The sequence below is a fragment of the Marmota flaviventris genome, chromosome 11 (genome assembly GCF_047511675.1).
Source record: "Marmota flaviventris isolate mMarFla1 chromosome 11, mMarFla1.hap1, whole genome shotgun sequence".
Classification (NCBI taxonomy): Eukaryota; Metazoa; Chordata; class Mammalia; order Rodentia; family Sciuridae; genus Marmota; species Marmota flaviventris.
This window is the reverse complement of record NC_092508.1, coordinates 59,365,696-59,389,472: the sequence shown is the minus strand read 5'-3', so window position 1 is coordinate 59,389,472 and position 23,777 is coordinate 59,365,696. Positions and strand designations below refer to the sequence as shown.

The window sequence follows — 23,777 nt, the reverse complement described above, 5'->3', positions numbered from 1 at the left end:
CAGTCCTGTGTTTCATTTTGTGGAATTAGAGTGGCCTGCAAAATCACATGCTCTTGTATAGCATAGACCACCCCTACTTTTTCGTTCTAAGTTTTTTTCTTTAATTTTTTTTTTTTTTTTTTTGGATGGTGCTGGGAATTGAACCCAAGCTCTTTTGCATACTGAACAGGTATTCTACCCCTAAACTATTCTAAGTTTTAACATTTTTAACCTATACTGCAGCCCCATTCTAACTTTTAATAATAGAAAATATAATGGGGAAGGATCTGTGGTGTGGAGGATGGAGAAGAGCCATGTGTAATCTCTGCTGTTAGTTGTGCTTGTGCCCTCTGTAGAGGTGTGTCTATCAGAGATCCAGACAGTGGAGACAGAGCTGTCATCTGAACCTTGACACTACTTGCTAATTCAGAGACAGAATTAAGTGGGGTTCTATAGTTTTTCCTTCTCTAAAAGGAGAATGTAGAACTTTTAAAGCACTCTTCAATTCTCAAATGCAATGGTAGAACAAATGTACATCTCTGTGCAGTCTCATTTGGAGCCTGGTAGCAGGTGAAGCCTGCCACCATGGTCTTCCCAAAATGCAGGTGTCAAGGCAAATCCATCACCAGCCTTGGCCCTTTCTGCAGTGGATTGGTGTCGAACTTTAAAGAGAGGTAGCTCATCTCCACTGCATACCATTTCCCACAAAATTTATCAAAATTTCAAAATAAGGCCTGTGATGTTCAGCTCTTTCTAGGCCTCTGGTAAGGATGGCAGTTCTTCCAGAGACCTGAACAATGAAGTAATCACTCCCTTCTGTCGTTTTGCCTTGAGAACTAACTGGAAACCTCCATGGTAGTTTCTGAGCTTTGTTCGGAAGTTGGATGATAGGTTCCTGGTTGACCATTTTGCCAAATCCATACAACAACTGAGAGCTTGTCCTAAATTTGAATAAGCCAGAGGCTATATTATCCTATTCCTAATCAACCATAGTTCACAGCAGAAAACTAAGGCCTTTAATTTTATTTTGTCATTTTGGAGGCGCAAGAAACATATATATATAATTCCCAAGCTCATAGTATTAGCCAACCAGAATCTTAATCAGAAGCCAAAGACTCTGAGTCAAAGAACAAAACTGAATCCCCACCACCACTAGAATTGAATCTCTAGAATGATTCATTTCCTTATCTTAAAATGTGAATATTAATCTTTACCTCATGGGGTTGTCAGGTGGCCTCAGTGAGATAACAGCCATGTTCTATTAAAATAAAAAGTTTGTCTTGATAAAAACCAAGCAAACCCACAAGCTTGAGGCCCTGATAAACTCTTGCTTATTGTGTGCTTTTGAATAGAAAAAATTTTTTAAAAACCCTAATATATATTTTAATGAATAAGTTTAAAGATTTTAAAGTAATATATTGAAAATCTTTTTGCTATAAGTTATTTCCCAATGGGTAATTTTATGCCTGTATATTTTGAGTAAAATAATAGAAAGCACAGGAGGCCCAATGTCTTGAATAGAATTAATGCTAAATTTTGTGTATTGAAAAATCACAGATGGAAAATCAGCCTCCGATATTTAGGTTTCTTCACCCATGTGACTGCGTGGGGAATGTGGGACTGGGAGTGTTTTTTAGCTCAGTCTCCAAGCCATCCCAGCCCTCACTGAATTTGGATGATTTTCATTATGCTGAACCATATCAAATTGCTCATAGTGTGTTTGTTTATCTGCTCTGTCTGAAACAGACATCTGGAAAGCTGGGATTGTATCTGATCTCTAGACTGAAGTCCAGAAGTCGAAGCTCAGACAATGTAAAATATAAAATGTAAATATAAAATGTCTTTCTATGCATGCTGTAGACACTATGGCTGACATCCTTCTTGGAGACCCATGCTGGGGACATCGCAGGAACTTGATAGTAGGGAAACCCTGAGGGTGGCTCCTCACTTCAAGGGAGTGTTCAGCTCAAACAAGAGGCAAGCTGGGCCAGTGGGCACCCTGGCTGTGCTGCATCAGCCCAAGTCACCTCATTCCTGGGCCCCTCTGCTGCTGTTACCACTGTCTGGTTACTACCATGTTGGCTTGCAGATTACCCAGTTTGGGGGTAATCCTGGGGTGTTTGGGGTGTTCCTCTTGCACCACTTCCTATGCCTTTTTAATTTTAATCCATAGTAGGAATATGCTTTACATCTGACTTACTCTCAGTGTTTGACACTGTATTGCATATATACATACCTGACATATACATATATCTACCTACCTAGATCTATATGTCTTCCCAAGCCAGTTCCCAGTTTTGAGAAGCTGTCTATCAATCATGTTCTTCAGAGACTGAGGACTTAATAAAACTTAGAGACTTTTATGCTTCATGAGAGAAGGAAAAATGCCTGCTCAATCTTGAAGCTTTTTATCCGTTAAGCAGCTGCAGCCTATGTCAGTTTATATCAGGATTTGTTTTCCTGTGCATGGTTTTGAGAAGCCACAACCTTGCAGATGAGCCCCAGAATGGAACTGTGGCTTCAGTAGCAAAGTTCTGAAATCAATATAATATAATATAATATAATATAATATAAGTGGTCATGGCTTCTTCCAGTTGCTATAGAGTGGTTTAGCTTAACCATGAATATTGCCAGCAATCTACAGCTATGCACATGGATATAGGCAGGTGAGGTTATTTATCTTTATGTCTGTTTCCTAGTTCTAAGATGATTTTATCATTTAATCTTGTCTACAGGTCAAGGTAAGTTTATCAGAAATCCTGTGTAGAGCCATCACATGGATTATGTTAGTGGAATCGGCAGTTAGGGAATTTGGGGTATTGATCAAAACTTTTGAAATGTGTTGAAAAAAGTTTTAGTACCTTTCATTCATTTCTAAAATTTGGTGTAAAGCTGCGTATTTATTTCTATTAGAATTGAGAAAATAAACAATTGATTATTCAGATAACCTGCTTTAGTGTGGCTTCCTCTCTGCTTTAATATAGAGACTTACATTTTCGAGTGGAAAAAAGGAGTCAGTTCCTTTTTCCTGCAGGGCTTCGTCATTTTCACCCTGCACAATCATCTCTGAAACCCTTCTGATCGGTAGTTACAGAGGCACTAGGCTTTCTTGTTCAGGTGAATTCATAATGGATTCAGAGTGTGGTTCAAAAAGAAAACTGTGCATTAGCTTGACTTATTCTTTCACTGATTTTTGAGGTGTAGAGGCCCTTGGCGTGTGTTTTGATGGGTGTTGGCATGCTGTCTGCGGGTGAGAGAGCTGGCTTCAGTGAAATATGCCAGTCATAGGAAATGTCCTTCTGAGAACTCAGAGAAATGCCTGGCAGAGTCCAGGGTTAGGTAGAGTGCCCCAGAGGACCAGTCACGAAATCTGAATGATTTCTTTTGGCCTCTGACCATTCTATATCCTTGAGTAAATCACTTAACTTCTCCCTGCAGAGGCTTTCCGTTGTCAAAGGAAAATAAGTCTGAGGTCCTACCCCTAGGACCTTTGACATCTGAGGGGCCCTAGTTAAAAAATAAATAAACAAAAGGAAAAGAAGGCCTCCATTTCCTGGATCTCATCAACAGGGGTATTATAAATTTTGGCAAAAGGAGACTAATTTGTGTTGTGCTGAAGTTAATTCTAAAGAGGAGCGATGACAGTATTTTGAGATGATAGCCCCCTTGAAACAAGCAAATGACCATCCAAGGCAAATATACGTGAACACCAGGAAGAGTCTGGGCGTTGTATCACAGTTAGAGCAAGTGCTTATTAGCCTGTGTGAATCCTGGCACCAAAACAAACATACAAACTAAAACATCTCCCCAAACCAAAGTAAGTTCTTCAGATGGAAAAACCACTCATTAAGAAGCATCTATATTCTAGACTTCTTCTTTGCTTTTACCTGATTATTTAATCCTCCCACTAGTGCTGGGTGGCAGTTGGTTATTGTCCTATTTATAATTCTATGGATAATGAAACTGAAGCACAGAGAAGTTAGCCAACCTGCCAGCTCAGATGCTATCATTTTGAATCTCATCTGGGAAGATGAAAAGCTGAGCAAATATATACAATTCTTCTCCGTCCAGCCTCCCAAACAGCAGCGGTGCAGACCCCATGTCACTTCAGGTCTGCGGTGACGATGGACAGCTCAGACTGCCTGGAACCATCGACTGCCAGTTACTTGGGTGAATTAGTCAAATGCAATTGATTGTTATAATACACCACCAGCTTCAGAGATATAATCAGCCTCCTTAATTGAAGAAGCTACTTTAAGGGACAGTATGTAAATCACTGAATACAAAGTCCAATCTTTTTTTTTTTTTCCCCTCACAGTGAATACAGCGTGTCTATGATCCTATCCTCAATATACAACCAGACAAGAGAGACATGGCTAGAATTTTTTTCATGATCCCTACCAAAACCTCAGTTTGGGTGTTATTGCATACATGTGCATTTAAGATTACAATTAAAATATAAGATCATTTATTAAAGAACATTTTTTAAACTTTTTTATTTGTACATTTTAGATATACATGGCAGTAGAGTGTATTTTGACATGTTGTACATACATGAAGCGTAACTGCACATTCCTGGGGTTGTACATGATGTGGAGTTACACTGGACATGTATTCATATATGAACATAGGAAAGTGATGTCTGATTCATTCTGCTGTCTTTCCTATTCCCATCCCCTCTCCATTCCCTTCACCCCCCAGCCCTTGTCTAATCCAGTGACCTTCTGTTCTTCCCTCACCCTCTTATTGCATGTTGGCATCTGCATATCATAGAGAACATTTGGCCTTTGGTTTTTTGGGGGGATTGGCTTATTTCACTTAGCTTGATAGTCTCTAGTTTCCATCCATTTACCAGCAAAATACCACAATTTTATTCTTCTTTATGGCTGAATAATATTCCATTGTGTATATATGCCACATTTTCTTTATCCATTCATCTATTGAAGGACACCTAGATTGGTTCCATAGCTAAGTTATTGTGAATTGAGCTGCTATAAACATTGATGTGGCTGCATCACTGTAGTATGCTGATTTTAAGTCTTTTGGGTATATGCTGAGGAGTGGGATAACAGTGCCAAATGGTCTTTCATTTCAAGTTTTTAAAGAACATTTTGATAGCTAAGACATCTCAGCTGTCACCCATTGTCACAACCTTGGCAGTGTATTGAGGCTATGTGGTATATAGAAAATACAAGAGCAGCTCCAGGTCTTTCTTCCTTGCTCTTTCAGCTGCTGCTGTCTTTCCTTTTTTGGGGTGTGTGGGAGGGTACCAGGATTGAACTCAGGGGCACTCGACCCCTGAGCCACATCCCCTGCCCTATTTTGTATTTTATTTAGAGACAGGGTCTCATTGAGTTGTTTAGCATCTCACTTTAGCTGAGGCTGGTTTTGAACTTGTGATCCTCCTGCCTCAGTCTCCCAAGCTGCTGGGAATACAGGTGTGCACCATTATACCCAGCTGTGTCTTTTCTAATTCAACAGTGACATATAATCATTTTGCACAAACTAAAAATGTGTACAAATGAAATGATTCATATAAAAATTTCTTATTTGTTGCCATTGTGTTTAAAGAAACAAGTTTAGAGTGCAGTCTAAGATCTTGGTGATAAGCTGTTCCTTGCTAGAGCTGAGCCTGGCTCTTTTCACCTTGCTGGAGTGTGGCATCAACCAGAACCCAAACCCCTCTACAACTGGGCTGACCTCTCAGATCAGGGAACTCTCCTTTCTTCCCTTGCTGTGTACACCCTGAGAAACACCCAGCCAAATGCTCTGAAGCCCTTTCTCCACTGCTGCTCCTAAGCTCCTGGAGAGGGGTGAATATGAATCTCCTAATTGTTGGAAAGATGGTGCTGGTGCTGTGTAACTCCAGCATACTCAAAGTCTGTTATACGAATAGATCCTCAATATTTTTTTGTTCTCTTGCTCAAAGATGATTGCTAAGAATAGAGGCAAATAGACTTTGAGAAACTTTGTCTGTGACCCTCCGTGACTCAGCCAGCATTACTAATTTGCTGTGGGAGTCAGGCTTTGAATCTGTTAGAACAAATTACTGAAGTTAGTGCTCTTTGCATTAGAATCTGCACTTTGGGTGAATTAATTCTGCACCCACCTGGTGTGAAAAACAAAGCATAAGGTTAGGGAGGCAGAGAACTAAGAACTAGAGATGAGGGAAGTGATGTGGTCAGTTTTGCTTCATCATTTTGTCTAGATCTTTCTGACCTCCTTTTCTATCAAGGCTTCCTCCACAAGTCTTTTCTTCCCTTCCTCCCATTCACCCCTGAAGTGATAATCCCTAGTTGCTGATGGACCCACTCACATCCTCACCTCTGCCTCACCTGGAGACAATCTCGCATCCACATGAGGTTGTATCCAGAGGCATTCTGGGGGTCTTGCTGCAGGAGACCTATTTCTAGCCTGTTCATTTCTAGAAAGGAATAAAACTGCAGGTTGGGCTCATGGCGACGTTCCAGATTGCAGTGTGATTACTCCTGTGGTTGATATCCTCCGAGGGAGGTGGTTAATAGTTGTGGGCAAGAAAGCTCAAGAAAGGGAGGGCAGATCTCAGTGAGGGCCATCTGAATGTTCTTCTAGACAGTGATGGCAGATAAAGCAGCTAGACTAATTCAGAAACACGTCTGGATGAGAAGTCTTGTGCACATTCCCTACTAAAGGAAAAGGGGGAAAATATTTTATTAGTCAGCAAGGAAAGACCACTAGCTAGAAAAATGGGCAAACAGTATGAGCAATTCACAAAGAAAGAAATACAAATGATTAATAAATATGCAAATATCACTAGCAGTCATAAAAACATAAATGAAGGCAACAAGTAGGTATGCTTTTCTACCCATCAGATTGAAAGGAATGAAGTAGTTGATAAATACCCAGGGTTGGGGAAGCTGTGCAGACACAGGTGCACTCAGGCTCTGGTCATGGGGTGCAGATATCAATCCCATTTTGTAGCTGACTCGGTACTATTTATCAAAATTTTAGAACACGCTTACCATTTGGCCAAACAATTCTTAGTCATCTATCCTCTGGAAATGCACACATTCATGAAGATATATGTTTAAGAACTGTCTTTGTGGCATTGTTTGTAATAGCGAACTATTAGAAAACCCCTGACTATCCAGCAGAATGGTGTCCCCCAAAAGCTCATGTGGGAGAAAATGCAAGAACATTCAGAGGTGACATAACTGGGTTAGGAGAGCCTTAACCCAATCAGTGAATTAATCCCCTGATAGAGATTAACTGAGTGGTAACTAAAGGTGGGTAGGTGTGGCTGGCAGAGGTGGGTCACTGTGGGCATGCCTTTGGGGTATATGTTTGGTGAGCTGAGCTTAGTCTGTCTCTCTCTGCTTCCTGATCATCATGCAAACTGCTTCCCTCCACCATACTCTTTCGCCATGTTGTTTTGCCTTACCTTGAGCCCCAAGGAATGGAGCCAGCTATCTATGGACTGATATCTCTGAAACTGTGAGCCCCTAAATAAACTTTTCCTCCTCTACAATTGTTCTGGTCAGTTTTTTAATCACAGCCGTGAAAACACTGACTAAAACAATTTTCAGCTTGAAATACAATAAAGCTGTTTAAAAAGTTGAGAGATAAGTGTACATCAGGGTATGGAAAGCTCTTCAAAGATTGTTGTGAATTCAAGAACAGAAAGCTCTGGGACAATGCATATTCGTATGATTCCATTTATTGGAAAATCAACCTAAAGCCATAGATCTATATATCCTTAGATGTGTGGTAAGTGCACAGAAAGTTATGAAATATTATAAGTTAAACTGTTAACTGTGGCAGAAGGAGAGGAATTGGAGAGAGGGGTGAAGTAGGTTTTCTAAGTTTTTACTCTGCATATTTCTGACCTTTGACTTTTGTGCACTAAGAATGAATTAATGGGTTATTTGTATAATTCACTAAATATATACAAAAATAGGAAAGTTGCAGTTTAGTTTTCTGGGAAAAGCATTCTGAATTGCTTCCCATGGAGACTGTTCAGGAAACCAAAGGTGGGTGTAATGGAAGATTTTCCCTTTTTATTTTTGGTTGCGGTTGGTTTATTTATATAATGAAGCTTGAGAAAGGTTTTTCCCCTATACTTTTCGGGAAACATACCTGCATTGCCCACAGATGAGGTGGACCTGTACACAGCTATCCAAGGCAGACACTTAACTTGCAGATTGAAGCAGGTGGGAAATCTCATGCCCACCCATGACTGGCCCAGAGAGGCCATCATTAAACATGGTTAAGCGCAAAATGTTACTCAGGTCCTACTCTTGTGCCCCTTCCCTACTGCCCCCCCAGAGCATTTGATGGCCTTGGAGCTCAGTGCCCAGGGAATCCTAGGGAGGCCCGGGGCTCTGATTAGTTTCAGTAGAGATGAGTCTCTGTAAAAGTCCCTTCTCAGGGCTTCAAACCACCAGGCATAACATTTGCATCTCCCTTGACTCCAAAATTACCTGGTCCACATTGTGCAGTGATTAATTGCTTATGTGCCCCTGACATCTCTTCTAGTACCTTTCTTTGGATAGGAGTTGTATTTTGTCCATCTCTGTCTTTCCAGAACCCAGTACAATGCCTGACATACAGTCGATGCTCAAGAAATGACTGTTGAGTGAATAATAAAATATCTGAATTTGAAACAAATTGAGTTTTAAATGAACTTTTGAAAACCAGGGATTTTCTCTGGTTGGTTATAAGGGAAAGGCCCAGAAGCATGGTAGTTTTAAAAAATGGTACAATGAAAATGTAAACTATATGGTCAGTTTGGTTCAGCGTATAAGCTTTGGAGTTCGTAGCTGGTGACTTGGCAAGTTCCTTAACCTGCATAGACCTCAGTTTCCTCCTCTGTAAAATATAAGTAGCATAAATAATCTGTTACAGGGCTGATTGTTCAGATTTAGTGAGATAAGGAATGCAGCTTTCACAACGGGGCCTGGCACACAGAGGAGTTCATTCACTGCTATTCTTAGCAAGTGTTGTCCAGGACCTTCAGGACATGCATTATTCTATGTAGCCGAGTTGTCTGAATATCCCTTTAAACACCAAGTGTATCTTTTTTAACTAACTTCGAGATACAAAGTTAAATATGGATTCTATGTTCTGAAACAATATAATGAGCACCTTAATTTGCAGCTCAGGAACATTATCCTAAGCAGCAATTATTGTCCAGTGCATAACACAGAAATACTGCCTGAGCTTACAGAGGTGTGGGCGGGTGTCGCGCTTTCCTGCTACTCTGACTTTTGAGTTCTTACCTCTTACCTTTCTTAAGGGTCACCTGTCGATTTTTATTATTCTCCGTGGTCTGTGTTTAGTATGTTCTTTCATCATTATAATTTTCTTTTTTATTATGCTGTGCTCTTGGTAATCAGACAACCATGCATGTTGTAATTGTGGATAGTAAGAGTGACTTGATGAGGGTCTTTCTGAGCTCACTAATGAATAAAGTAAATGATTTTTTGCAATTTTCATGTTGGTTAGGTTCTCTCCTATTTGACATCAAATTCCAAATATTTAACACAGATGAAGCCTTACTGTACACAAAACAGTCTTATTCTATTTTCTGTTCTACGGTTCTAACTCGAATGCAGTTTGGGGTGAAACTTGGGATGGGGCTATCACTTCTAGCACTTGCTCTAACCAGACGGAAGCAGCCTGTGCTCCTGGGCTTAACACTGGGTCCAAGTCCTGGGTCTGCTACGTAGTTATTATGTGAGCTCAGTTCTTCTCCTCCATGGAAAATAAGACTGGCTCTTGGTTGTGAGTAGGGCTTAAATGAGTTAGTCTATGTCAGTATAAGTGAATGTGCTTTGTTAATTATAAAATGCTAAAATTTTATTATGAGCATTATATTACTCCAACATGTTTATAGTTTTATTTTTATTGTACTTCTGAGGATCTGAATTGAGAGAGAATTCTATACAAGTCTTATCAGAGAATTCATCAGTGGCCTTTAAATGAAGAACCTTCACTTGAGACATTTCATAAACCATCACGAAGCTGCTGTCTGATGGGTGATGAAGCAGGGTGGGGCATGGGAAACAAAAAAAAAATGCTACCCTGTGGGGTTCTTTGAGATTAGAAGAGGGAGAGAAAAAAAAAACCCAACTCCTTTCCTACTAGATTTTGCCAGTTAGCGCTTTTATACTCACAGGTGGGAAAACATTAAAATGAATATGTGGTATGTCCATGGGTTTTTTAATAGGGGACTGCTGATAATTAAGTAGAAACAGTATTTTTCTTCTAAATTTATATTAAACCTTGCAAATTAAATTGTTTATTTCTGCACTAACCATCTGTCCTGGTGTTCACAGTATGAAATGTCTTGTGATTATTTAGTAATGTTCTTTTTCTCATTTTGAAATTTGGTTTAGCAGATATCTTCCCCCTGTGCCCCTCTAGCATCTCTTTCTAACCTCCTTAGACTTCTAAGTCCTCCTTAGTCCACATGAAATTAATTCCTCTCTGCAGTGCTGTGTCCTCTGGGGCTAACTGGCCCTGTAGATGCCTGGATTAAGGATCCAGTCTTGCCTTCATTATGCAGTTAATGGGCTCCACTCAGGCGCTGTTGAATGGAGTGTGGGAACTTTAGAGACACCGAGGATGAAAATTCATGAGTCTGAAAGGCAAGGAGGGTAAATTTCAACCACAGAGTTTAAAATGCAGTCTGAGAAGCCATGGGGACCAGCAAGGAGGAGGCTGTGTGTCATGAGGGAGGCAAGTGGAATTTAGAATCTCAAGGTCTGTGTCTCTATCTTGACTTTCAACTGTGCGAGTCACTCAGCACTGGGCAGGTGACTTCATCCCTGAGACTCGGTCTCTTCACTGGTGAAAGTGAGGAAAATATCTATTCTGTCTGCCTCATGAAGTTGAGTAAAGCTCAAATGAGGTAGTCTGTGTAAGTGCTGTAAGATTTTAAGGTGCCAGTGTCCTCCTGCTCATTGTCATCGTCATTGCCATCACCATACTAACTGTTGTTAGGAAGACATGCTGGATCCAAGAATTCTAAAGTACTGTCTACTTCGAGCATCAAGGGGTTTTCTTGGTTTTAATTAATTCCCAATCAAATCATTGCAGGCGCTCATGTTTTATCATGAAATTCTGAATTTGTCCATTGCTGATCTTGCAAGGGTGAAATCAGGTGGGAATCAATGATCAGGAACATGGTTGGATGCCAGGTTTAAAGCAGTATGCTCAATATATGTGAGATATATATATATATATATATATATATATATATATATATATATATATATCGGAGCCTGGGTACTTGTCTTGGATGAACATTTGCAAACTCAACCCTGGGGATAGACCTTTTCTACCAATAAATCGAGAACATTCCTATCAGAGATGGACGGGAGACTCTTGAAGGAAAGACCAGTTCACTGATCATATGTGATGGAGGAAAGAAAAGGAGCCTAATGGACATTAGCTGCTAATGAACAATGATGCTGCTGGGGGAATCCCTGAAGTTTCACCCAAATCTTTTACTCTCCTAGATGATGTTTGCAGGAAAGGTGGGTCACCAGTCATGTCTGCGAGTGGACTTAAGCCACAGTGTCTACTCAAGTGAACCCAGCAAAGCCCAGCCTAAGCCTAACTTCAAGAAGTGTGACAGTGAGATACAAAATATGGTTTGGAAGAAGGCAAGAGCATTGAGTCCTTCCTTACCTTGTATTTAGCTTAGCAAAAAGAACAAACCATGTGTCCGAGTCATTTTTGAGTAAGGAAGGGGAGAAATGATACATGCGGTCAGTGAAATAATTGGACTCATGGAGTTGGGCCAGCAGCTGTGGTATCAGACCAATTTTTGTCTTCATCGATTAGGTTTCTTCTAGTAACTAAACTGTCGCCACAGCAATTTTGCTACAACAGTGACCTGTGATCACAGTGTTTAAATTCCACTAACGCCGTGTACCTCCACCCCGGGACAAGGGAGCTGACGGTGAGCTGTTAAAATGTATGAAGCGGTTCCTCCCTGGGAGGCCGCTCCGACAGCAGAGGCTCCAAGTTGGAAGCCATGAAATCGGTTTGAAATATTTTACCTTCAGATACAAAACCTTAATCTCATGTTGACCTTGGACTGTTATTTGGGTAACCAGTACTTTTATTCCCCATTTACAGCAGGGAGGTAGATTGGTTAGAAAACCTGTGTTTGCAGTCATTAGTGTTCGTGTGTCGGAGCCTGGGTACCTGTCTTGGATGAACATTTGCGACAGTGGTACCCTTGGTACCCACGGGGGATCTGGTTCCCTTATGTAAAATAGTGTCTGTAGTGTTCGTATAGACTTACCCATGTCCTCCCATGTACTTGAAAGGAAATCATCTCTGGTTTACTTATAATACCTAACTCCAAGTAAATGCCTACATGCTATCATTTAGAGGATGACAAGAAAAAAAGCCCATGTGTCTTTAGTGCAGATGCAGTTTTTTTTTTTTTCTAAGTTGTTTTGATTGTTGGTTGATTGAGTCTGCGAATATCCAACCACGGATACAGAGGTTCCACTGTACTGAATTTGACTGGAAGATTCAGTTTTGCTTAAAGAAACTTATCTGAGATCATTTCTGGCTTTCTTATGCTATGTGGCAGGTAGTGCTTTTGAATTCATGTTTTATCCAGGTAGAGTTCCAGAAATAATCCCTTTTTTAAAAAAAAAATAGATTTTGCAACATTTTTTTAATAACTTCATTTATTTATTTGGTGCTCAGGATCAAACCAAATGTCTCACATGTGCCAGGCAAATGCTGTACCCCTGAGCCACAATCCTAGCCCTAGATGTAATCCCTCTTCTGTGGGAATTCTGGGCTTGCCTTTGTGCCATCCCTGCTCTGTCCTTACCATATCCTAAGGGGCGGGGTTGGTTCAGCCAGTTCACACTTAGGTGCCCCAAAGAGCGTTTAAGGCTTGTTCTGAGTGATCTTTTTCTGTGCTCTTTCAGTTGCTAAATAATTTGAACATGTTCCTTGTGATATGGTATTAAATTTTTTAGATAAAATACACACAAAAGGGTTGGGGATGTAGCTCATTGGTAGAGTGCTTGCCTAGCATGTGTGAGGTCTTGGATTTAATCGCTGTACTGGGGTACAGCGAAAAAGAGAAAGTGAAACGTACTTCAGCTTTTCAAACTTCAGTCTTTGATCAAAGAAAGGAGGTTATTTAAGAAGTGTTGACAGTGTTTGAAAATCATTTGCATTTTTCTTGACTTATTTACTTTCTGATGAAACAGAAAGGTTAGTTGCAAAAAGCTGTATTAATGCCTTATCATATATATCTGCACATGTCTGAGTTATCAGCAGCTCCATGGACTGTCCCCTGCACCCAGAAAGCCTCCCACCACTAGCGTCAGTGTCTCTATTGCTGCCAGAGGGTTTTCACTACCAAAGGTTTTTCACAGCCTGAGAGCCAGCATGCAGGTGTCCAGGATTTGACATTCCCTGGTGCATTCCACACAGTTCCTCACCGGCTCTCCAGCAGGACACAGTCCCAGTGACCGACAGTAGTATTGACTTTTTTCTGTCCCCTGACTCAGTTTCCCCCTCCCTTGCACAGGATTCCTGAGATTCCCAAATATGTTCCCTGCAACTCAAGATCTGGTCACTTAGTCTCCTATTGGTGGAATCCTTCTTAGACAGAATTATTCTCTCAACTGCTGGTTTAGGTTTCCAGCTAGTTTGTCTATATGAACTTTTGCCACCAGCATCTCTGAATTTGTTAGAAATGCAGATTGAGCTGACGAGTGGTTCACACGTGTAGTCCCAGTGGTTAGGGAAGCTGAAGCAGGAGGATCGTGAGTTCAAGCCAGCCTCAGCAACTTAGCAAGGCCCTAAGCAACTTAGTGAGATCCTGTCTCAAAATAACACATTTTTAAAAGGGCTGGGAATGTGGCTCAGTGGTTAAGTGCCCCTGGGTTCAATCCCTGGCACCAAAAAAAAAAAGAAAAAGAAAAAAGAAAAAGAAAGAAATGCAGATTGATCAAGTCTTGAAGACTCTAATGGTCTCCTCTTACCTTAGAATGGAATCCATGGTCCCGATGCACCCATTGGTACCCTTGTGTGACCTGACAGCTCTTGCCCTTTAGTGACATTGGAGACCTCACAGCAGCCCGCAGGGATCCTCTCCATTCTTCAGTATTCCTTACCTCCACTCCTCTGCTGGCCTTTCTTCCTCTCTTATTTCTAGCTCCTTTCAGGCAGAGTTCAGGCCCTCAAACATGTTCCTAGAGATCTCTGGGCTTTGCTTCTTAGAGCTTTGCATATCTGACCTATTTTCAATTGTGTGTTTAATGTCTCCTTTGCTCTAGACCAGGGATCTACAAACAGCTACACTTTTATTAGAACTCTGCCACAGCCAGTCTTCCCCATGTTGTCATCTCTGGCTGCTCTCAGGCTGAGACTGCAGGGTGGAGTGTTCGCAAGAGACCATGTGGCTCACAAAGTCTAAATGCAAACTAGGCTTTTCAACAAAAGTTTGCTGACCCATTCCTAGAGTGTGAACTCTTTTGAGAGCCACGCATCTTGTTCACTGTTGTGCTGAGCATCTTTGTCCCTGACAAAGTAGACATAATATAAATGTTATTTTACTATCTAACTTGAAACGGTTTCCATGAACTTTGCCTTTCTTTTTTCCTAATTGTTTGCTCCTGTCTTGTGAAATGTGTCTGTGCAGGTGGCAGTGCTGTTCATAGCAAGAAAACATTCCTTGATCTGCATGTACTGCCTCACAGTGCTTTATCAGCTCAAGTTCTTACCATTGTGGAAATGTTTGCAAGTTTTATAAGCAATGCTTTTACTGAAGAGAGAGATTTTACTTTTTCTGATTTAAAATTTTTGGTCAGATGTTTCAGTCTAAGTGGGATATGATGCACTAGGCAAAATGTTTTCCAGATGGAAAAGAACCCCATTTCTACATTTATTTGGAAAAAAAAAACATTCCCAAGCTAGATTCAATCTGAGGAAATGCAGAAAGATAACTGCTCTTATTTTAATGATTCAAAGTGAGAAAATGTTTATGCTTTCTGCTATTACTTTTAACACTCAGGTTGTATCATATCATCACATTTTTTTTTATTTAAAAAAAAGTCTTAATATTCCCCAAGTCCCTCTGCAATGCCTATAGGAACTTCTATACTCTGGTTTCCAGATGACCTTTATGATCACCTCCTGCTATGCTCAAGGGCAGGGGCTGTGAGAGTATCACCATTGGACCAAATACAGACTGCTGCCTGTTTTTGTAAATAAAGTCTTATTGCAATACAGCCACATTCATTTATTTACATATTATTTTTGCCTGATTTTGTGTTGTAAGTATGGAAGTGAATAGCTGCAAGTAATGCTGTAGGCCTACAAAACCTATGCTATTTACTCACCGACCCTTTACAAAAAATGATGCTGATCTCTGCTCTAGAAAGGCTGCTATGGGGTTGGTTTGTCCTACAGAGGTTCATGTACTAGATGCTTGATCCTCAGAGTGGTGGTGTTGGGGTGATAGAACCTTAAGAGGTGGGGCCTGGTCAAAGGAAACTAGGTCACTAGGGCTCCCCCCATGGATGGATTAATGTGCCTCTGGGCATGAGTGAGGTCTGGCAGGAGTGGATTAGTTTCTGAGGGTGCAAGTTAATGTAAACAGGTTGGCCAGGGCCCTCACTGCCCCCTTGCTTATACACATGTTGCTTCTACCTGTAGCTGGTTCTCTTTCTGCTTCTCCATCATATTCTGGGGCAACTCAGCAGGTCCTCACCAGGAGACTCATCCATGCCATCTGGAACTTTCAGTCTCCAGAATCGTGAGCCAAATAAACATGTTTTCTTTCCAAACTACCAGGCTGAGGTATTTTGATACGGTGACACAAATCGAGCTAAGACAAAGTCCCTTCTGTTGAACTGTGCCCATTTGTTCTCACCTTTTCCTCTGCATGCCAAACCTTTTCATGCACCTGAGCCTTTGTATGTCCTACTGCCTCTGGCTGGAAGGCCACTCTCCCCTGTCCCCCCTTAGGAAGCACCTCCTGCAGACTCTCAAGGCCCTGCTTGGTTTCATCTTCTTTGTAAAACTTTTGAATTCCTCCAGATGTATTTTCCCCCCTCCTCTGGGCTCCCGTAGCACTTTGTACAGATGTGTATCAAAGAGCTTATCATCACTATTAGTATTATAATGCCTAATTTTGTGTTTATCTCCTAATACAACGTAAGCTGCAGAGGATCGGGTTCTACATCTGTAATGTAGCTTCTTCATGCATCATCCAGGTGCCTGGAACTAAGTGGGTGTTCAAGAAGTGGCTGATTAATATTAGAATGTTGAATGCATTCACCAGTACCCAAGGCAGAGAGAATATCAGAGATATATACGGCAATCAGAGGAATTATGGAATTCTTTACTGTAAAGGACTTGGGAGTGTATTCAGTCCTATTTCTCCCCCTGTCCTGCTGTCCTGCCATCTTATAGATGGAAAGAAAACTGAGGCTAAAGGGAGGGTCTTGGAAGATGCCTAAGAGATGGGTACCCAGCTCTCCTAAATCTCAGTTAACTGCCCTTTCCATTGTACAGCATAGAAATTCTTCTGGGGATTGACTAGACACAGTGTGTTGACTGGAGTGTGATCAGTAAAATTGTTCATCCTCAGTTCCTCAATGGAGGAAGCAGGGTATTTTTTGATGGACTGATCTCCAGGGATAGGAAGCAGATCAGAGAATTTTAGCGTATGCTTCAGCTTTCATTTACAGCCAAATAAACAAGCTGATTTTCTATATCCCTTAATTTTTCCTTTTGGAAAATAAGGATAAATCTCAGCCCCCAAGATTGTCTCTACTTTATCGGTAAACCTGAATAGATCTGAATCTCTGGGGCTGGGGTTGTGGTTCAGCAGCAAAATGCTTGCCTAGCCTATGTGAGGCACTGAGTTCAATTCTCAGCACTGCATATAAATAAATAAAATGAAGGCCTGCTGACAACTAAAAAAGATATTTTTAAAAAAATCTGAATCTCTGAAGCTGCTTTGAATCCATAATTTTTTTCTCTCTCTCTTTTTGTTTTTGTGATTATCAGCCTGGTGACCTGTCTTGTTATAAGCAACTTGATATTTTTTTCTCTGTTTTATGGAAGGTTGAATTTAAAAATGGAAAGCATCATTTGTTCAAGAGTTTCCCGTATCCATCGGAGTGGTAGTGATGTCATGTTGCTAGAGCCAGTTAACTGCTGGAAGCTTCATGGTCTCCACTTGTCTAATGGGAAGCATTTGACCTGGCGAAGAGCCCAAATGTCCATCTTCCTGGGGCTGGCAGCCACTTATGGGGTCATAAAGATGAGCTTTAATCGACTTCCCAGACACCTCTCCACTGAGGGAATAGAGTGCAGAAGAGGAAAGCAACGTGTGTGTGCTGATGAGCAATGGCTGAGGTTGATAGGTGGTTTGAATGTCACTTTAAATACAGGAAAATCTCATTTATCATTTCAAAGATGAAAGATTTAAATGCAAACTTACAAACTAGACCCTCTCTATAGTTAAAAGTTGCATTTTAAGAGTCTCAGCACTCATTTTTTTTTCCTTATAAAGAGCTGGAAGAGGTCATATGACATTGTGTTCTTTCAAGTTAGTGGGCTTTTAACATCTTTTTGGCATGTTTTATAAAAAAAGAAATCCATTTTTGCTGGATTTCAAGTCTTGGCAATAAATACTTCTGTAGAGTAATAATGTCAGCAAAGAGGTCTTGTTTGCTTACAAACAGATTTCAATTGTTTAGAGTCCAAATTATGCCCTGTTGCTGGAAACATGGGCAGTATTTGGTCTCTGTTCATAGAGCTACTTTGTAATTAGGATCGCATCCAAATAACAAATGTCTCTTCTCCCATGGAGGTCATTGCAACTTGCAATTCCTATTGACAGAAGATGGTTTTACAAGATGACATCTATACCCAAGGATGAGTTTTAATCAAATACACCCCCCCCCCAACACACACACACATATTCAGGCTACATAGTACATTTCTGATTTTGTCTCTAGTTTGGTACTTTTTAATGTCAGTCAACAAGGAAATTTTTAGATACATAAAGACATTTTGTAAGATTCAGGTCAAAGCCAATATATAAACTTCTAAACAATAAGTGGCTTCTCTTAGCCAATTTTCCAAAGGAAAACATACTCTGGCACGCCGGACCACTTAAGGTACTCTGTGTTTCTGGGATTATATCTACCGATCTTTTGCAACATCCTGTGGTGCACAAGGTATATTTCTGTAGTTATAGAAGAAGGTAAGATGGCTGCCCCAATAGCTTGGAGCTATCAAGCTCAGAAACCACTATTGCCAACTTCTGTAGAACTGAAAAGCAAGACTCCCACAAACATCATGATGGTAAACAGTGAATCCAGAACATGCAACAAGAGACAATCCAGTACCAACTGAAAGTAACTTGGTGGGGAGGTGTTATTTTGTTTTAGCAGTTGAGGTTCTGACGCCAGATCCCTAATTTTGTCTGAGGAAAGCTGACGTGTGTAGCAGCACTATTTAAGGAGAGGAAGTTTGATGACTGATAAGAGCCTAGGCTCAGAGTCAGGACTTGGATGACTGGCGACAGCCATTTCCACAGCTGTCCTTGGGGACTACTTGGTGACCTTTTGTGGCCTGTGCTGTCTTTTTTATTTTTAGGAATAGAGATTTCTCATTCAGTTTCACTACAGGGAACTCTTAAAGAATTTTCTTCACAAGGATATCATGCTTTATTTCAGTGAACTTTATTTTGAAGAGTGATCATTGGTTATTTTCCCAAGTATTATTTTCCTACTTCGTTCTGTAAATAAGGAAACTGGTAGGTGGGAGGAGTTATAATCTTATCCATTTGGAACTTCAAGTTTTCCTGTTCTTGGTGCTAATCAACCAGGTTACTGATTCCTTCCTCCACCCAACATATCTGTAATCTGAAATTCCTAGTATCTTTAAGCCAGACGAGGTGGCTACAAATGAATCTGTAGGGATCGGGGAGGGAGTATTTGGAATAATTCCTTGCTATGCCCAGCCTGCAGAGGAAAAAGCTCACTGCCAAGTTTCTGTTCTTTTACCCAGGACTGTATACATGATTTGTGGTCAGCCAGTGCAAAAATGAAAACTTGGGGCCCTTTCTTCAAACTTATTAAGAATTTCAAGATGGTAGTAGCGCAATGTTAAACCAAGTGTGGGTCCCTGAATGTGGGAGTCTACATCACCACACAAGTCACCTCCTCATGAAGCCACTCCTGGTTTTATTTTTTTCCCTTTGGTGAATTTTTAAGGGCTGGTCTTACCTCATCTTAACAAAGGTTACCTTGTGACATCTGTCAGATATTAAACTTCAGGTATGTATCTTGGTGTTTTCTGATTTCTCTCAGTCGGTTGAGTGTGTATATTGTGTCTTCTTCTCCTCCTCTTCCTCTTCTTTCCTTTTAAAAAACATTTGCTTTAGAAGCCAGCCTTGATTTTTTTGCTTTTATGTCCTATTTTCTCATCTCACTGCCATGACATCTGTTTATCTCAAAATTCTGGGCCAGTATTAAGCTAAAAGGCTCATGATGGAAAAGTGAGACTGATTGCAAGAAACAAAGATCCAAATTCATGGACAGCTGCTCTCTGTGGTAGGATCAGAGGCAGATGAGAGCATCGGTGGAGGGTGTATGTGCAGATGCTGAGTTGGGTATCTGACATCCTCATCAAATAAACTGTGCAGAGGTTCAGGTATAGAACAGCAAAGGAAGAGGAGTTGTTCTGTTTTCCAATTGACATAGAAATTTCCAGTAACAATTTCTGTGGTCACCAAATAGACTTGGAGAAAGCTAAGTAGTATAAGTTTACTGTAGCTTGTAATAGATTTCCCCAACATAGAGAGGGAGGAAGAGCTGTGTTTAATGATGGAACCTTTCCTCTGTACTGCTTCTACCCTCATTTTCATTGACACTATCAAGACCAATGTGGTGGGAAGAAGTCACAGTGAGTTAGGAAGGAGGCATGGCCATCTTAGTCTTTTCTCACTGGTCATGGTGGGGTGGGGGTGATGGAAGGAAAGGTGGAGGGTGCAAGTCAGGGCTGAGGTGAGGGGTGTGCAAGTCTTTGGTATCACTAAGCATCAGCTGGCAGCGTTACCTGTCACTCTGGGAACTCCATCCCTGAGGTCTAGCTAGGGCATCCTTAGGGCTCCATCAAGGATTCTGTTTTGGAATCAAGGTTTTACTTAACTGCATGAATATGGTGTAAGACCTTAACTATTTAATCCTGTTGCCTTTTCCTTATCAACAGTCAACACGTGCGATGGCTTACCTTCTGTTTCAGCTGCACTGTCATGGACAGTTCAGGAGCACTCTAGTGCCCCACCTCCGTTATTCTCAGTCTCTCAGGTTGTCTGCTACAGGCCTTTTTCCTAAACCACAGGAGCCTAAATTCAAGATGGCTGGGAGTCTGTGGGGGAGTTAGTGCCTCTGGATATACCCCTCGCATAATTGCAGACAGAAGTCTGCAGATAAGTGGCCAGACTCCTGTGCTTGGAGGCATAATTCTGAGATGCATTCGTCAAGCGTGGCTTGTGGGCTAACCAGCTCATTCACACAAATTCCATGTTTTTTCTTCCTTCCCTGTATTTGCTTTTCCTCCTCACATTTCACGTCTGCTTCCTGGGATGATCCAAAGGCAGTTTCAAAGTGTGTGTTTAGAGAAATACAAATTAAGAAATGCCCATAAAATGAATAGTATGCCATGTTGGTCAGGCAAGTGCACATATTTTCTATAGGTCTTGGTTCAACTTGTGTCATTCTTGGAGTATAGGGCTTTGAACTTTGAACTGATAACACAGAGAAAGTCAGAAAATTAGTAATGTTCCTGATGTTGAAAAGTTTCCCATGTATTTATGGCATCTTATTAAGTATCAATTTGCACAGCAAATCATTTCTTTTCTTTTTTTTTAGTTGTAAATGGACATAATATCTTTATTTATTTATTTATTTATTTATTTTTATGTAATGCTGAGGATCAAACCCAGTACGAGTACTAGGTAAGCACTGTACCACTGAGCCACAACCCCAGCCCACAGTAATTTTTTAAAAAATATTTTTTAAGTTGTTGAAAGATCTTTATTTAATTAATTTATTCATTTGTGGTGCTGAGAATCAAACCCAGTGCCTCACACATGAAAGCAAACGCTCTATCACTGAGCCACAACCCCAGCCCTGCACAGTAAATCTTTACAGAGGCTACCCTCTTTGTCAGGCACCATGCTATCCAATGATGCTAGAAAGAGAACTAAGGTATGATTTGCGCCTGATGGAAGGGTATGTTCTGTTAGGCAGAGATGATACTAGTGGTCTGCCCTGAGTACAGTGGGGACCCAATGGGAATGGTCAGTGTACATTCTTGGTTAGGAATTGTGAAAGAGGAGAAGGTGAGATGCCCACAGGACAGACAGAGGAAGGACATTACCAGACATGGGGAAGCCTAAGCAAAGGGCAGAGAGGCACATAATGACAGTCTTGGGGAAGAGCTGCAAGCATTTGGGACATACTGTGACATTACCTTAGAACCAAGAGATGAAAGCATCTACCTCGTGTCCCACGTCAAAGACAGTGAATGTCAGTGAAGGGCCAGGAAGCATTCTGAAGCATCGTCGGTGTCATAACAATCGCATTCCTATGACATTTGCACTTTATAAAGCAGATCCACAGATTGCTGCCCCAAGTCATGGGAATTGAGCACAAGTTTTATTTTTTTAATATCTTCACTAGTGCTTTATAGTTATACATAGTAGTTGGATTCAATTTGGCATGATCATACATACATAAAATATAATATTCTCCACTTAAGTCCCTAGTCCTCTTTCCCTCCCCTTTCCACTTCCCCTGTTCCCTTTTCTCTACTCTACTCTACTGGTCTTCCTTCTATTTATTTGTTGCTTTTCTAGTTGATGCTTATATATATATATATATATATATATATATATATATATATATATATATATATATATATATACACACACATAAAGGTGGAATTCACTGTGTTATATATGTACTTAGTATAACCTTGTCTATTTCATTCTGCATTTTCTCCCTTTTTCTGTTATCCCTCCCTCCCCCTCAATCTACTTCCTCTACTCCATGGATTCCCCCTCTATTTTCATGGGAACCGTACCCTCCGTTATTTCCTGATTTGAGCACAAGGCTTTTGACTCAGGATTCTAGGCTCTGTTTTTCTTGTTAAAATATTATAACACCTTTAGTTCCATTTTTAAGAAGCATGTGTTGTGATTTAGTCAGGGCCTCAGGGGTATAGGGTTTTAGCCTCTGTCATTGAATATGATGCATTTATACAGGGCATGTACTTTCTTTGTCTTCCTCAGAAGAAGGGGCCTCAGGAATGTCTTACAGTCTTGAAATAATGGCACTCTAAAGCTCCTCCACTGAAACTTGATTCATTGAGCAGGAAGGTCCTGACTGTAGTGGATCTTCTGTCCTGATGCCAGAGTCTCTGCCTGACCAGCATGCGTTCAGTTCCACATGCACGCCTCTTGGTGCAATTGTCTGTTCTACATAATTTCCAGAATGATCCATCACCTGTCCCGCAGACCACTGTTCCCCTTTCTTTCCTGCTCACTGCCTGTTTAGTGTGGAGTGGCTCATGGAGCATATTCAAGTCTGATGGGCTCTCTATGGAGATTGTGTATATAGGCCTTTTCAAGTTCATTTACAGCTTCATCATGGATGCTGTCTTGTGAAAATAGTCACCTTCACAATACTACAAGACTATCCGGAGAGTCTAGGCTCTTTGTACCAATTCAGTATTAGTTTCCTATGTTGAATTCCGAATTTTAAAATCCTTTTTACTGCAAGGTGTACAGTAGAAAATTGGGGCTAACCTTTCTAAAAGTTCTAATTCTCGTTCTTTTAGTTTTCTTTCTTTTCCTTCTCTTTTTATTCTAGGGGAAAATATTTTGTGGGAGACAGTAGAAGTTATTTTGTAAAAAGTGAACATTTATTTTGGGAGCAATTGTAAATTGATCTGAAAGTAGAAGAATAGTGCATTCATTTCAATCTGAATAGGAATTTAGACTGACTGCAAGGAAGAGGACTTAAGAAGAGGGGAAAACCGATCTGCAGCTTTGTGAGAAGTGGGTGCTGAAATCTGGCTTTGCTTTTGGGGGCATTTCAGAGAAGCTCAAAAGGATGGTATCAGTGTCTCACCATCTGTTTTCTTCTTCCAGTTTGTACCAACCTTTTAAAAACATGCATACTCATGCAGGCACCTGCACCCGCTCTTTCGGCCTTTGAAGTGGGCGATGAACATTGCATAGTAATTATCACAACATTGGACTTGAACTGTCTTGAACTTTCTGCATGTTCATTGGCTGACTGATGCTTTGTACATTGAGCATCTTCAAAGAGCACCAAACAGAAGAGCTGTTTATGAATTTTCTTTGGAGAGCTCGTCCTGGCTTCTGGTATGTGAGGGACAAGAAGTGGGGAGCGGGGAGTGATTGTTTTGACATTCTGGGACTGTTTTAAATGCTCCCTTGATGCATCCCTGCAACTATTTTGCTTTAAAGTTTTCTGTTATTCTTTGTTTTTAATCTTTTGGAGACAACAGCTGGATTCTGCTTTCAGTGATTTAAATTCCCTGTCCTGTTGTGAGCCATTCTGAAGGGTTTTTTTTTTTCCTTTTCTTTTCTTCTTAAGGCACGTGGCATCCTAATTTTTCATAACAGTTAATTAAAATTTGGCTTTTTGGAACTTATCATTAGTAACTGCTAGAGAATGGTACCAGTGGACATTTCTAAGAGTGGGAGATTATTTCCA

At 40.7% G+C, this 23,777-nt stretch overlaps 1 protein-coding gene across 5 annotated transcripts in view; it reads left to right on the top strand.

The window, feature by feature from the left end:
- The window catches only part of Rapgef4 (Rap guanine nucleotide exchange factor 4), a 221,420-nt gene that overhangs the window by 40,940 nt on the left and 156,703 nt on the right, over nt 1-23,777 (top strand). The window contains exon 1 of one of the 5 annotated variants that reach the window (XM_071619069.1): nt 19,281-19,304. The exons of the other annotated variants lie outside the window; for them this stretch is intronic. The gene's annotated coding sequence lies outside the window, so the exon portion shown is untranslated. Of the gene's footprint in view, nt 1-19,280; nt 19,305-23,777 lie in introns of those variants that run through there. 5 annotated transcript variants of the gene reach the window in all.